Source organism: Poecilia reticulata, chromosome 5 (assembly GCF_904066995.2).
Source record: "Poecilia reticulata chromosome 5, P_reticulata-male-v2, whole genome shotgun sequence".
Taxonomy (NCBI): Eukaryota; Metazoa; Chordata; class Actinopteri; order Cyprinodontiformes; family Poeciliidae; genus Poecilia; species Poecilia reticulata.
The window spans coordinates 31,650,071-31,666,178 of record NC_088834.1 but is presented as its reverse complement, the minus strand read 5'-3'; the positions used below and the strand labels follow the sequence as shown (position 1 = coordinate 31,666,178).

General features: G+C 39.9%; 1 protein-coding gene across 2 annotated transcripts in view; it reads right to left on the bottom strand.

Annotated features, from left to right (window-relative positions):
* cdk18 (cyclin dependent kinase 18) overlaps positions 1 to 12,784 on the bottom strand; it is a 46,769-nt gene extending 33,985 nt beyond the window's left edge. The window contains exon 1 of one of the 2 annotated variants that reach the window (XM_008410251.3): positions 12,423 to 12,784. The gene's annotated coding sequence lies outside the window, so the exon portion shown is untranslated. Of the gene's footprint in view, positions 1 to 1,064; positions 1,224 to 12,422 lie in introns of those variants that run through there. The other variant, XM_008410252.3, reaches the window with a different exon arrangement.
* Positions 12,785 to 16,108: the final 3,324 nt, after the last annotated feature.

Here is a 16,108-nt window from a genome sequence, read left to right as displayed (position 1 = left end):
TTCCGACCGGTTCCACCAGGCCCCTTGGAACCATAGACATAATATAAGGATAGACCCCTCATGGACCGCTCTTGCCTATTGTCGCTGACGAGATTTAGGGCGGCCATCTTGGACCGCTCCAAGATGGCCGCCCTTTTATCACTCAGCTTATGTGTTTAGCAGCACAATGACATATCAGCGATTTAATCGATCATAACACGCTTTTTTGTTACTGGAAACCATATTCAAACATCTATCAAAACTACATTTATAAACAATTGTATTTTTTTAAGTATGTTTTTAATACATAGTTGATTTTTAAGTATTTAATACATAGTTCAGCATATTTAAATATGCTTAGTGGCTCTAACAATAGAATAGGAATTGAAAATTCTGATACTGACGTATGATGAGCATATTACAAAGCCCACAGCCGTTCATAATTTATTTAATAAATTATTTAGTAATATCAATACATATTTATATAACTATAAAAACACAAATAAATAATGATTAATACTGAATAATATATTTTGTTTGTATGTATGTATGTATGTATGTATGTATGTATGTATGTATGTATGTTTTTCAGCCGACGTGTTCTAGCTTCAGAGAGATTCAGCAGCTGAGATTGAGTCCAAAATCTGATGTGAGATTCATCCGTGCTGCAGTGAATCTGTCTCTCTTTAAATATATCTCCCTCTTCTTCCTCACATCGTGTCTTTAGGAAATTTTCAAAACAAAAACGGAAGATTTGGGATGTATCTTACTAATGAAAGAATTACATATAAATAATAGTCTTTACCACCTGTGTAAACTTTGATGGTGAATGTTAGAACACATAATATACGTTTTATAATATGTGTTATATAGTTTCATTTCTAATATAGGCTCTTGTGTCAGATAATCTAAGTCAATGTTGGAGAATAATACATTTTTTTAGATTTACGGAATCTCAGTTAACCTTCATAGCAGGGCTGAACCCGTATTACACCAAGCACTGTGGCTAATATTAGCTGGTATCTCGCCGGTGACATAAATACAGTAAAGTAATATTCTAATCACAATATATACATATTTCTTACTTGTGAAATGTTGTCTGTGGAGCCCTCACATCAATAGTCCATCGATCAGAACCACAATATCCCTCAGTGCTGAGGCATCTTCTGCTGTTTTGATTGAGCAAAGTAGGAGGGAGTACCGCTCCAAGATGGCCGCCGTATTTCCTGCGCCGGAGCAGCCAATGCGGGGTCTACTCTTATATTATGTCTATGCTTGGAACCGCAAGAGCTGTGGTTCCAATCGGGCCGGTCAAGCGGTTCTGCTTAGAATCAGCAGCTGATTGGCCGCTGGTTGTTATGGTGTCAGACGTTGATTTTCCGTTGACAGCTGCCTCTCACTAAAGTGTATTTTATTTTGTAAAGAGTGCTCTTTTCAAAATTTTTATTATTAGTTTTAATTAGCAGTGGATTCGTCTCAATACAGTGCAATCACCTGGTCTAATGATGAGGTAATTTTTTTCCTCCGCTTACTCCCTGATGAACGAGTACAGAATGAACTAGATCGGTCAACGAGGAAAGAGAAAGTTTTCCGCCGCATCTCTGAGGAAAAGGCTTCAGCCGTTACATCGAAACCATTGTTTAGTTTCAAAAATAATGACGTCGTCAGGTACAGCTTGTATGCCGCCCTCAGTTATATACAAACACAACAGTGTTGCAGTACAGGTGGAACCGTTCCGTTCCGTTCCTTGCAGTGCTAAAACGGCTTAAATGTTACTTCTGCGAGTTACGGCATTAAAAAAACAAACCAATAAATAAATAAATAAAATTTCAGCTATCCCTCACAACAACCACATTGTTTACAAAAGACTTAATCCAATCTGGAGAGATGCTGATAAGAGCTGATCTTGCGTCACTGACTCGGCTTCAGTTTCTAGAAGCTGCAGCTCATAACATCCACAGATATGGAAGCTGTCCTTAGGACAGGTCAGCAGTATGCGCACAAAGGAAGTCTTTCAGTACTATGAGTGCCATCGCCCAAAGTAGGAGCGATATGATTTATGTCCTGTCATGTTTGGAGACAGCTCGCGTTAAGGAAGCAGTGGCGCAACTACACATTATTTAGGTGGATGCGAAAACATAAATCGATGCTCACTCATTCTGCATGTTTTGGGACTTCAGGAAGAATCTGGAACACCTGGAGAGAAACTGTCCATGACCTGGAAGATCGTACAAGCTTCATGGAAAAAGGTTCTTCTAATTTGAATAACATTGTTTCTGGAAGGTGATATTGCTAAAATGAATAAATAAATCTGCAGCCCCATTTAAAATGGTACAGTAAATGAACCAGCGACAGATAACAAACCTAGCCTGACCATTGCTGTCCTACACAGTTGTTTGATTCTCATCTCCCTTCATTGCCCCGTCTGGGATTCCTCTGGTAGATTTTCTACAGGGGCCAATCAGCAAACAGAAGTTCTGAATGATTAAATTGATTTTCTGGTGTTTTAGAATTGTAGTCAGTCTGTAGTTTTAGCAATGGCAGCAGAGGAAGTGAAGGAAGTCGTTCAGTCCATGTTGGTCACACTTCCATGAACGGCCGCCTTGTTCAGATCGGCTCTTCTCTCTGCACAGTGGAGGATGGTTGTCTGGCAATTTCCAAAGTGTCGAACTGGTGCATTACATGTGTCACAGGCAAACATTGGGTAAAATGTCAAACTTCAACACAGTCCACGCCTCCAGGAAGCCATCATTTCTGAATATCTGAGAGTCCAGACCCTGTGGACGAAGCGAAGCGTAGAACATCGATTGGCTTCTACCAGGTCAGGAGAAACCCCTCCCGCCTGAGCCAACAACACAAGTTAAGGTACAAGAGTATAATTGCTGTTGTTAATGTGTTTCTACAGGGAACAGAATGACGTTTCCCATCCATCAATTGTCTGCCACAAAGAAGAGATCAGGTTGCTGTTCAAGAAAGGAAAGCAGGTGATCTTTCTCCCCAGTGGCAGTCAGCTCAGTGTGTTCCAGGACAGAAGGTGTTTCTGTCTCCACTGGTGAGAAATGCCTGGGAAACCTCCACAGGGAGGCATTCACAAGGCATCCTGATTAAATCATCTCAGCTGTGGTGTTTGACCCACAGCTTTTTCATTTTGCCTTTGCGGTGTTTAATAAATAATGACAGTTTGGAATCTGGATTTGTGCACTTGGGGTCAGGTTAGCATTAATTTAGAACCTCGCAAAGATCTGTCCATTTAACTATCTCCTGATGCGTCAAACATTAGAGCTGAGTTTTCTTGTTATTGTTGCTGCATATGTGCTTATTGCAGCTGCATACCAGCTGGTAGAGTGATCAGTTTTATTTTATTTAACATTTATTTCATCACAGAGATCAGGACTCTATTTTCCAAGGGATACCTGTTGATCTTTGTAAAAGGACCTGTTGGAGTTCTTGCCAGTGTGTTTCATTCTGCTGTCTGGTAGTCACATTCTAAGACTGACAGAAAAGTCTTTACATAAATCAAGTTAAAATAAAAATGCCCCAGCTGTTAAACACTGCCGTCGGATTTGGCTCCAGCCTCTGGGGTCGGTGGACATGCTTACCGTTTCTCCACATGTAACTTAATCTTGTATATTTTACACACCTCCATTTGTATCTATAGTGATTTGCCCAAATGCTTATTTTAATTTTGTGCCAGTCAAAGTCAGGTTGTGCTAGTTTAATAAACTGTTTATAGATTCATAATGTCTGCTGACCAACTTAGATTTACACCAATTCTTATAGGTACGGTTCTACTGCATCAGCATTGAGGTTGTTGTTTTTTGTTTTGTTTCAAGTGAAATTTGGACTTTTTGCATGTCGTCATCTCCATTGACTCCTTTGTGTTTGAGTCAACTTTAAGTTTTCTACACAGAACTTGTCCATTTTGTTGGAAAGCTTCTTAGTTTGCCAACTGTGAGAAGACGATGAAGGAGTTGGAAATGCTGCTGCATCGGACAGCAGGAGGTTTTTTCTACAAGTTACTCTTCAACTCACCTCTTGTATACATACATACAAGACCTGAGATATGTATGTATGTATGTATACAAGTGTATTTTATTTTCCCTTTTTCTGAACACTACTGTACAAATTATTACATATTCTAAAACATCTAAAAAAAATTTAATGAAATAAAAGCGTTTTCTATGGTTGCGTTTCATTTTAGGACTTTGTAACAATTTCAATTGATCTTTTTCCTCCCCCAATTAATGCTAATGTAAGCAAACATCATGGGGTTTCCAAGAGCAGTTACAGGTCATAAACGCAGTGTTTATCTGTGTAACAGGAATGGTGTGTGTGTGTGTGCGTGTGTGCGTGTGTGTGGGCGCGCTGCTTTGGAATCAGGGAATGAGACTCTGCTGTTTGGGTCCGCTAGCATTTCTACCAAACTCGGCAGCTCAATGCTTGGGCAAAAAAACAAACAACAACAACAAAAAAAAAAACTGCTGTGGTGGATGCTAATAATGCTAATGCTGCTTAAACAAATTACACTATTTAAGAAGCATCTATAAATCATTCTCAGTGAAAGAGGAGTTTAAAGTTAAATCAAATTCATTTTAAGGCACAGGAAGCCTCGGTCAATGTTAGCAAATATCCGTTATTTAGAGGTTTAACAACAAAAGGAGCCAGATTTCTACAGCGAGGATTGGCCTGAGGCCTATCAGTGACAAGTGGAATTGGCTTAGAGATTGAAGCCAACCCTAAGGACTTTCCTCTTAGCTACAATCAATGGCGGCAGACAGGTCACTGTGCAGAGAAAAGTAAAAGCTGGACAGAGAGGAACCGTATCTCGGTTTCTCCTGCCTGATTAGATGAACGTAGATCCGCATTCCCTTGCTTAACATTTCTGTGACATGTTACACAATACATGTAGCTGGAAGCCTGATGTCACATGTCGCCTTGCTTTCTGTCCTCAGGCTGTTGTAATGAGTGGTAATAAAGATGACCTTTTGTTTGCTGGGTTTCAGAGTCACGCTTCTCCAGACAACAAGTCCAGCTCTGTGGTTTTGTTTTTCAGCTGAATGCCTAGCCATGGCAGTCCTGTTCGTCTGCTGGACGCTCAAACCATGACCTGCTTCTTTCTTTTTCTTGTAGAAACAAAATTACAACAATAAATCTTTTTGTGTATTGTGTTTTCACACACTCACCCTCCCCACTCATCACTGAAGTGAACAGTGGGCATACTCTGTTCACAGATCATGATGCATGACATCAGTACGCAGGTCAACATAAGACCAGCTTGTTCTATGGCATATGAATGTTTGTGTTTCTGTGCGACACTTAAAGCAGCAGTATGGTGTTTTCAGGACACATCGTGCTATTTTAGAGCTCAGTCAAGTAACTATGCTGCCTTCAGCTGTTATAAAACAGCTGTATATATGAAACATAACTAAAGTGAATAAAAAAATGTGATGCCTAGAAACTGGGTGTCTGTCTCTTTAAGAAGCTTCTGCTCACTCTTAGCAGCATTAGACTCAGAAGTAGCTCCTATGACGAGCTCAGTTCCACAAGGTGTTTGCTAATTGATGCTGGCTAGTCTGAAGGAGTTGAGTGGGGGAGCGGTACTCTGTGAGGCGGAAGCTCAGCTGAAGATTGCATCTCGTTATAAAGTATGATAATTGTGCAGAGATGAAATTATTATTTATTTGTTTACTACTTGTTGTATTCCCCAGATTTTTGGATCTACTTGTGTATTCCTTTTAGCTTCCAAGTAAAAACATCTCCTTTTAGAGGATGGGTGCCCAAAGTGTGGCCCTTGGCATGCAGTCAACAATTGTGAAAATTACACATGTGGTCTACCGGCACACGTGGTTAACACAGATGGACACTTTCATATTTTTTTTCTGGCAAGATTATTTACCCACAAATTACAATCTTTTTGGAATAAAAAATTGCAGGTGCAACACAACATATATTTTTTTAATTAAGCACAGGATATGATATTTAGGAAATGCAAAATGCTTTTTTATTTTTTTGGATCAATATTATTTAGAAATTCCATTTCTTACACAATCTGACTATGTTTAGTTTATCTTAAGTAAAATATAAATAAAAATGAATTTACTTTCACATTTTGTAATTGAAATAAAAACTAAAAATAAATACTTCTAATTTGACTATATTTCCCCACAAGGCAAAAAGGTTCAGACAGATCTGTTTGAGTTTGCAGCTCAATACTTACATCAATCAGTTAGTCAAGTTTATTTGCGTAGCACATTTCAGCAACAAGGCAGTTCATAGTGCTTTATATAATATTAATAAAAAAACAAAATACAAGAGTCATGGAAAAACAAAATACAGTCAACAATTGAGAAAACCAGCATATTATATTATATATATTTTGATGAATGCCATCACCAAAATTATCAAAACACATATATGTTGGTCAAGGTTTTATTTATTATAGTTCAAAAGCAACTCTAAACAGGCGGGTTTAAAGGAACTCAGTGTTTCAGCTGATTCGCAGTTTTCTGGAAGTTTGTTCCAGATTTGTGGTGCCTACAAGATGAATGTTGCTTCTTCATGTTTTGTTCTGGTTCTGGACCAGAACCAGAAGACCTGAGAGATCTGGAAGGTTGGCAAGACAACAGCAGATCTTTCAGATAGCTTGATGCTAAGATGTTCAGTGATTTATAAACTATCACATTATTTTAAAGTCTATTCCCCTAGAATAGACTTAAAAATAACGGATCCGGGGTGATGTGCTCCATCTTCCTGGTTTTAGTCAGAACACCTGTGAAGTTGCATCCACCACATCACACAGACAATGTGCAACAAGCAGCAACAGCTGAGAGCTTGAAAAACAACATGTGCTTTTTAGAAGCACTTCTAAAATGCACCTAAAACGACTGCTGAGCTTCACAGTCAACACACTGGTTATCAGTGGAGGCAATCATGTTCCGGTCCAGAGGGCGCCCAGCCGCTCGTCAAACAGCCCCTCAGTGCTTAGTGTTGTCTGTTGGTTTTGTTTTTGTCCAGTGTTCCCTAATAACAATAATAATAATAATAAAAATAAAAACAGCAGTATTTGCATGTTTTTTTTTTCTTTCTGAAACAAACTACTGCCTGAGGTAGGATGAATAATTGCAGAGGAGAAATTAGCAGGGCTGCTCGGCTGTGAACGCGCCGGCCGCCCACCTGCAGGCATCCTTTGAAGCATGAAGCGACTGAGTGAAGGATATCCTCTGCAACATTTGTTTTTATGTATTTTATTTTTAGAATAAATTCAGCCAAGGATGCATAATGTTGACGACACGCGTCCATGCACCCAGTGTGACGCTGAGGCCGCCCATGTCATTATGTTCGTCACGTGGGTTTTAGTTTTGACGTTCTTCATGTTTTGAATTAGCAAGCTGTATCTCTGATCAAAACCATATTGACTTTGGTTCCACACTGTTCTGATATTTAACGGCTGCTTGAAAGAGGCAAATGCAACTTCTTTGTTTAGTAAATACAAGAGGGTAAAAATAATCTGCTATTAACATGTTCTATAAAAACGGTGAGAAAAAAAAATACACAAAAAGAAACATGAAGAGAGGCTTTTTGAGCATTCTTGATGCCAGTTTTTGGAAAAATCTACTTTGCAGAGGGCTGAGGAACATTTGATTTTAATGGAGATAAGAGAACTTCTTCAGAGAAACGCCCTGCAATCACATGAATGACGCAATCTCCAAACATGCAAACATGAAAAACAAATGCAGCAGAAAAAGAAGGTGTAGTCCTAGAAGATAGAAGCAAAAAACGAATACTGCGACCAAAGAAAGTAGGTAAAATTATTGATATGATTATGCAGATGCAAGATATTATAAAAATTAACATCTTCAAATCTTTGAAAGAAATGTGACCTTTTTCTTTCTTTCTCCAACTTCCTTCTGGACATCTTATTAAATCGTCTTTACTCAGGGTCTGGTCCAAAAGGCTTTAGTGGTCGACTCCCCCTAGTGGTCTGGAGCACTTCTGCTTCATAGAGTTTTATACTTGCTGTTGTTGTTGTTGCTTCTATGTCCTACGATTGCAGCATTTTTCTGTTGCATTTTGTTTTCCTTTTTGTGTGTGTGTGTGTGTTTATGTGTTTTGGACTTTGCATCATTGATGTCTGTACTCTGCGTTTCACCATTTTCGTTTGTCGGCACACATACGTCTTAGGCCTCATTTGCACAGATTTGGTTTTTGGTGAAACTGGAACATTTTTGCTGCGATCCGGCAGCTTGTTTAGATTAGAGTCTAAACAAGCCGTCGGCAATGTTCGACACCAGGAGTCTAAACTTTTCTGGAACACACAAAGAATACACCCGGCAGGATGAGGTGGAGGTCTCATGGTCAACTCCCATGTCCATTTAAACAATGACTTAAAATCACAGTGCCATCAAGTATTTTGACATAAGAGCTACAGCTGACTCAATGTGTCCAAACATGGACCTTTTCCCCAAATGATTTTCAGCGGTTTCCAGACAGTGTTCTGGTTTAGATGAAGCTCTTGGCTCATTGCAAAACCCACAGGTGATGTTTACACAGCTTTCAGAAATTAAGCGACCATGTGTGTATTCTTTTCTGCAATTACACAATTATTAAAAATAAATAAATAAAAGCTCAACAGAATAATACATTTTTTAATTTCATACACTAGATTTCACCAAATTTGTAAGTTTCACAAAGCATGCTAAAACCCCCAAAACAAAACAAGAATTTAGTGTTTCTACTTAGTGAACAGCCAGTGTTATGGGAGTTACACATGTAGTTGTAGTCACCTTCCATCACAAAGACTCAAAACATTGAGTCAGAGATACAACGGCACAACTCATAAACATGTGTTAGAGTGGCCTAGTCAAAGTCAGGACCTAAGTTTTCTTGAGAATCTGTAGCACGGCTTGAAAATGTATGATCACAGAAGCTCACCATCTAATCTGACGTATGTTAAGCTAGTTTTCAAATGTGTTTTGGCAAACACTGTCAGCACATACCCTGCCACTGCAGCAGAAGGCCAGAAATCGGCCTCTGTGGTACGGAGATCTGAGGAATCTCACTGCAGATCCACTTTCAGCATCTTTCTTCACAGCAGCGTTGAGACGTGTGAAACACCAACAGTCTTCCATGTAGGGACTTTGACCAAATGTTTCCCGTTTGTCCGCCTCTAACATGGCGTTCAGTGGCAGAGCCAGGGCCACTGTTGAGCAGTCAGGTGGATCTTCACATTACCATGATAGAGTGGGCCTGGGGCTGTGAGATGATTCACACATATGATAATAAGCCGCTTATATAAACACTATTGTCATGCTTCAGCTGCAGCAAACGAAAGGTAAAACCAGATCTAAATGATAGTAAAAAAACGTTTTCATCAATAAGAGTCCTGTTATGTGCTGCTCTGCCGCATTTCAGACACACACATCCTGCGCTTTTGTTCAACAACCTGAGACTAGACCGAGTTTTAAACATCTAAAAAGTAACACCTAAGCAAGTCCAACAGCAAACAAATGTTTTTGTATTTATTTTAATATTTAAAAATGTAAAGATTACTAAAAAAAAGTCAAATTTATAGCTCCAAGAACTCAAAAATAATTCCACTTCTAAATATAGACTCAACACAGCATGTGCCGCCCATTCAGCTTTCACACCCTTATTCAAGCTGCTTGTTGCTAAACTTGATGGTGTGCATTTTAGCACCACACAGACGCTGGTAACGCAAGGTAAAAATAGCAACAGAATTAGCACTCATAGTGTATGGTCGGCCTTACAAACATAATGTATCGTTGTATCGTAGACGGCAGTCAGCAAAGGATGAGTTTGGAAAATTGCACTTGAAAAGTGATTCAAACTGACTTAGCTTAAAATACAGAACCTAGCATCACTGCATAAGCTGATATCTATAGGGTGGTCATTATATTTATTTAGTTTGTCATAAACAAAGGAAATGGGGATTCATATTTCAGTCATATTTTAACTATATTATTATAACTAGCTTTGATGTTATACTGGTAATAAGCTTTTATTTTGGCAGTCTAATCAAAAATGCATGCAAGTTTGCATATCAATTAAATATTTAGCATGCAGCTAATTATTTAGCTAACTTTATATTTAGTTTGGAGCTAAATATAAAGCTAGCTAACTCTTCAAGGCACACTGGCCTGCATGTTTTAGGCATTTCCTTGCTTTAGTCCAGCTGATTTCAATCAATGACTGATTAACAGGCGTTTCCTGAACTGCAATCAGTTGAGTCAGGCACATTAAATCAGGGAAGCCTCTAAACCATGTAGGACAGTGTCCCTTGAGGACCATGGTTGGGAAACACTGAACTAATTATTTAGATATAAAGCTAGCTAACAAAATATTTAGTTTGAAGCTAAATATAAAGCTAGCTAACTCAATATTCAGGTTGAAGCTAAATATTTAGCCTACTAACTAAATATTTGGCTTGGAGTTAAATATTTATTTGGTTAAAGAAATATTCAGCTTGCTAAATAACTTTGTTTTCTTTTTTTGTTTGTTTTGGGACATTTTAAAAGTTTGTTCAAATTTTCGCATGACATTTGAATGGAAAACTAGCTTATCGCTACTCAATTTCAGACCTCCTCGATGTAAAAACTACTTTTTATTACATAATTCTGGGAGCAAATAGTTAAACCTCTCAACCTCTTGACCTGACCTGACCTCTCTGGTGTGTTCAGTGTTCACATGACGCTCATACGTTTGCTAATGATCTCTGACAAACCTTTGAGACCTTCAGTAAGCCATCTGGATTTGTGCTTTGACTAAATTACTAAGTTAGTGACTTCCTAAGACTATTGGTTGCACTGGATTCTATTCAGGACTACAAAAGGTATGCTGAATATGAAATTAATCAGTTTCCTGACACTTCACAACCATGCTCTACCTTGTATTGGAACCTCACCGGATTACTTGAAGAACCTCCTTATTTTACATTCAACTACTAGATCAAGACTAAGGACTCTGGGTGATGGAGCATTTGCTGTGGCTGCTCCTCGTCTATGGAACTCTCTCCTGGACTATTTGAGAGCCCCGCAATTATTGTCCGATTTTAAAATCTTTCTTTTTAGACAAGCCTAGTCCACTCTTAAATGACTGTCTTTTGTTTTTGATTGCTGATTTTATTTGTTTTTAGCTGCACCGTGTAGCACTTTGAGATTTTTATTAATGAAAAGTGCGTTATAAATTAAATTTATTATTATTATTATTATTATTATTATTGGTGTAAAATTTACACCAATAAATTTTACATTTTCCCGCATTTTCACAAAATGCGGGAAAAGGACTCACCTAGCCCCACGTTTAGCATCCTTTTATTGCCGCCAACAACCCTCTCCCCTCAGCTCACTGAAATTTGTGTCCTGTGCTACATTCGCTCCTGTTTCAGTGTTTGCTTTGGTAATCAGAACTGTAAGTTGTAGAGTAAATAGCCTTTGGCAGTCAGTGCCTCTGATGTTATTAACCCTGGCTCGAAGCTTCGAGTTGCACCTGGGTGATGTAACAGAAACGAGGCACCACTGGCGCTCCGTTCTATTCCCATCACGTGTATTCCCTTCTACCTGTACATTTAGCGATGTATCGATGTTGTTGCTGTCTTCAACTAAACGTGGTTGGTAAAAACACAAATAACTGAAACTTCCTTGTTGGATTACAGTATGCAGCACCCTGACCAGAGGTGCCATTTCTCTCTCTCGCTCTCAGACCGTTTGTGATGGCACTTCAGCCAGGCAGCAGAGTAAACTGTGCATGATTCAACAGTGCATGACAGAAGCATGGAAAAGGGAAGCAGGGGCTTGTGCGCGCACACACACACACTCGCACACACGTACACACATTAGATACCCAATTACACCCACAGGTTCTCATGGGTAAACAGTGCTGTGTGTGCAAATGGATTTCTGTGAATCAGAGTGAGCTCCTGGTTGACCTGTTCAGGAGATTTGAGTGAAAAATGAGAGAAACTGACATTTCCTCCACGGAGAAGCAACAGTTTCTGTGCAGACGGATTCCTGAAAGCTGCCTCATCCGTCGTCTTATCAGTACCTGTTGCACTCACTGGCCGTTATGTAAGGGCTGCCCTTACTGTGCACCAACAGTGACCTTGTTTTTAGCATTAAAGACAGACCCACCGCCCCTCATGCATTTTGAAAAAGACCTGCTCCTGCATGACTCTAACCACAACAGGAAGGATCAAAGCAGAAGCTGAAGTAAAACAAAAATCAACATCGATCCAGTGATGAATTCCCCCTGCTAATGAGGAATCTAATTAGAACGACCTCCATCCCGCTGAGACGCAACACGCCGCGCCGTCTCTGCCCGCTCCGCCCCCTCTAACCCCTCTAACCCCTCTAACCCCCAGCTTTTAGGCTGTTTTTTGGGTCAGAACCGGGACTCCACGCGGCTGCGGCCAAAACTGGGTTACTTACAGGAGAGCAGAGGTCATCTACAGCCAGTCAGAAGAATGGAGGGATGACTTAAAGACTCCCCGGGGAGCAGTGGAGAACAGGTTTCGCCTCGTCTTCCGGGCTGTCACCCACAGCGGAGATAGATCCACGAGACGCAGGCGGCTGGGTAGCAGTGATGGGCAGGTAGACGTAGGGAGGAGGGAAACAAACAACTCTGTCTGACAGTTTACCCTTTCCACCCTCCCTCCCTCCGTGTGTGCGTCCGTTTGTCCTCCTCTCAGAGCGCCGAGTATCGGCTCGCCGGCCAGATAACAGGAAAGACTAAATAAAGGCGCAGAATCACAGAGGAGAGCTCAGCGGAGCAGAAACTGCTCCTCTGGAGAGCTTTATAATCAGCCCATGGCTCCTCCTCCCCAGCCTCCCGACTCTGCCCCGCCCCCGTTGGTATGGTGACGGCCAATCAGCTTGCAGCAATTCTGCAAGCCAACGCCCCCTCCCCCCCCACACCCCCACCCCCCACCAACCCCCAGTGTTGACAGGGCCGTCACATGAACAGGAGACGTCTATGAAAGCATGTGTGTATGTCTGAGGGTGAGACGGAGTGTTTGTTAAAGTCTTAATGCAGAGCCAGATGAGTGAGTGTCTGTCGGTGTGTACGTCTCTGTCAGGTTTAGAATGGATGCAATGTGCATGTGTGTGTGTGTGTGTGTGTGTGTGTGTGTGTGTGTGTGTGTGTGTGTGTGTGTGTGTGTGTGTGTGTGTGTGTGTGTGTGTGTGTGTGTGTGTGTGTGAAGCCTGTGGGTGCACATAGCTGCAGATATCTGTGGGTGTGTGGATGTTTGTGTGGGTGAGTGCATGTGCAGCACTTGTTGCCTCTCTTGGACCATTTCTGGTATAATCATCCCCATCAATGACTGCTGAGCTTTTGGGGACCTTGTTTTATGTCTGCTTGAGGTTTCGTTCGTTTTTTGAGTCTAGTTTATTGGCTTGGCCTCTTTTATTGGGTTTCCTGTTTAAGTGTTTATTTTGCTACTTATTTTTCATTCTTTTGGGAGTAAGTAAAAATCCACTTTGTGAATTAAATACCTGTGTCCTCCATGCTGGACTGCTTGGTCCCTGACACTAATAACCATGATAATCAAGTAAAAACTGTAAAGATGATGGATTGCGCTTTTTAAGACCTATTTGCTCGTGTCAGTCCCCAAGGATCCTACTTGTTTTTCTTAAATTATCGTTTGTCTTGCACTAAAATAACAGCTGACAGTAATAATGACAAAAACAAAAATAAAAATTCAATTGTTGACAATTATAGGACTCCATGACCTCAGGGTTCAAACTGATGGGTTACTGTGGGGGAAATAAAGTCAATACATTGTCCTAATAAAGACAGGAATTCAAAGTGTGCGTGAGGTTGCAGAGTGTATGTTTGCCTTCCCTTCATGACTCCATCAGTGCTGTGTTTATACCTGACTAGATAACACGGCTGCTGTAGGTTATTCCATTAGCACAAATTGAATTCAACAGTGCAACAATTACAAAAGCAAGCAGCTGCTTACTGCCTGGAACAGACAGAACGCAGGGTTGGAAATGTCCGAATCTGTTTTCTGCTAGCTGGTTCACTTTACTTTCTTTTGAAACTTCCATTTTAGATGCAGAATCTGTCATCAACCGAGTGAACCGACCCCCACTTGTTTCGGTTCCCCCATAGGGAGTATTCCTACTGAGGCCTTTCTGGAGGTGGAGAGAACAAGAGACAGATAAGCACAGCAGAACATCGGTTCTGTTGGAAGAGAACTGGCTCTGTCTGCTGTCACTTTGCATTTGAAGAAGCTTCTATCCCACTGTCTCTTGCTTAACACGTTAAACACAGATTAACCAGTAAATGGACCTTTCAGACACAGGTATCTTTATGCTACAGTTACTGGGGACACCCTCACTGCACTACTGAAACAACAGCAACAAGAAGGCAGTTCAAAGTGATTTACATAATAAAAACATGAAAATCAACAATTGAAACATTACATTTTGCTTAGTGTTTCATTTATTACTGTTCAAAAGTATTAATACCAGCACCAGCCGGCTGGACCTCTGTCCACTTAAGCCACTTTAAAGGAGCTGAATTATTCTGTAGGCAGCATGTTTAATATTTTTTATCTAACTATTATTATTTCATAAAAGTTAGTTTCATTTAGGCATTAAAAACCTATATCCCACAGATATAGTTTTTAAAGAGCCAAATCTTGAAGATCACAGTTGATTCATCAAAGCATCAAAAGGGTAAAACATCGAAGCGGGTGAAAACTTCATGTAGGCCCTGTAAAAGATGAGGAACTGTGGAATTATGCAACAGGCATAAAAAACATAAATTTAAAACAATCAAATCTAGAACGGTAAAAAAAAAAGCAATATTATCAAAACACTAACTGTATAATTATAAATGTCTTAAACAGGAATAAAATCAGAACCTACAGGGCAAAATAAAATCCGGTTAACTGGCTGAGCTAAGAGCGTTATCAGTTTGAAATACCACTAAGAGCGTTTTGAGATCAGTTTACTAACAGCAGCCGAGGCTGAGGCTTGCTGTGATTTGACCTGGTCCTCATCAGCTTCCTACCAGCTAAATTCAAACGTAGCTGCAGTGATTCAATCTTCAGTCATGACTGAAACTCCCATTTAAAGTTGAAAATTGAGGTTGCTGAATATTTTGTGATTAAAGCTAGCAATTAAAATGTTAATTAGATCAACTGTCAGACACTGCCTAGCTGATAGATGTAAAATTGGAAATATTTTGCAGCCAAAAACATCAGCAATTAATTCTGCACATCTGTTTGGCAATAAAAACGTCACTTCAGGTTTGTTTTTCTGCCTCCGCCAGATACGATCGACAGCTAGAGTTTCTTATATAACGTTTAGGATTAAACCCTGAAGAGTGCAAAAGTCTGACCTGCACGTTAGTTTTGTCATAAGTTGGTATCTTATTATGTATTACAGTGAGTTAAGCACAACAACAAACAGCAGCAGCAAGGCTCAGGCTTTCAAAATTGCACCAGACCGTTTCTGGATCGATGCCCAAAAACCAAGCTAGAGATTTTAATCCATAACAACAGCATGTTTAGAAACATAAACACCTCATAAGAGCTGCCAGGCTTTGTTTTTTATGAATGAAAAGAAGAACTGTTGAGACAAAAAGGTCTAGTTCAAGACGATTGTAGGACCTAAAGTAAAAACGCCAAACTCATTACCCAACAAAACGTAGCTGCCTTTCCATTACTAATGTGAGCAAAGCTTTTTAAATATTCCACTAATGTCGAAAAAACATAATTTCGCCTTAAATTCCATTAAATAAGAAACCTTATTAAAATCATACGTGATTACATTTGTTCAAGCGATAACTCATTAAAGACGAGCAGTGCCGTGATCCTCCAACTACTTCCTGTCGACTTCTTTGTGGTTTTCACCAGTGGCAACAACCAGTTATTGGTCATGTGACTCGTTTGATGTGAAAAAAAGTGTTGCCATTGCAGATTTGCAAAATAAACCGGTTCTGAAGTGACAAAAAAAAAACCTACCTCATTTTGGCACCAAAACTTATTAACTATTTGGAACGTATTCATTAAGATAATTTATTTTCAAAGTGACAAAATGTGCATCTATCTGTTCGATGGAGGCAGAGCTACTGTTGGCTCATTCAAGCCCAACTATCACTG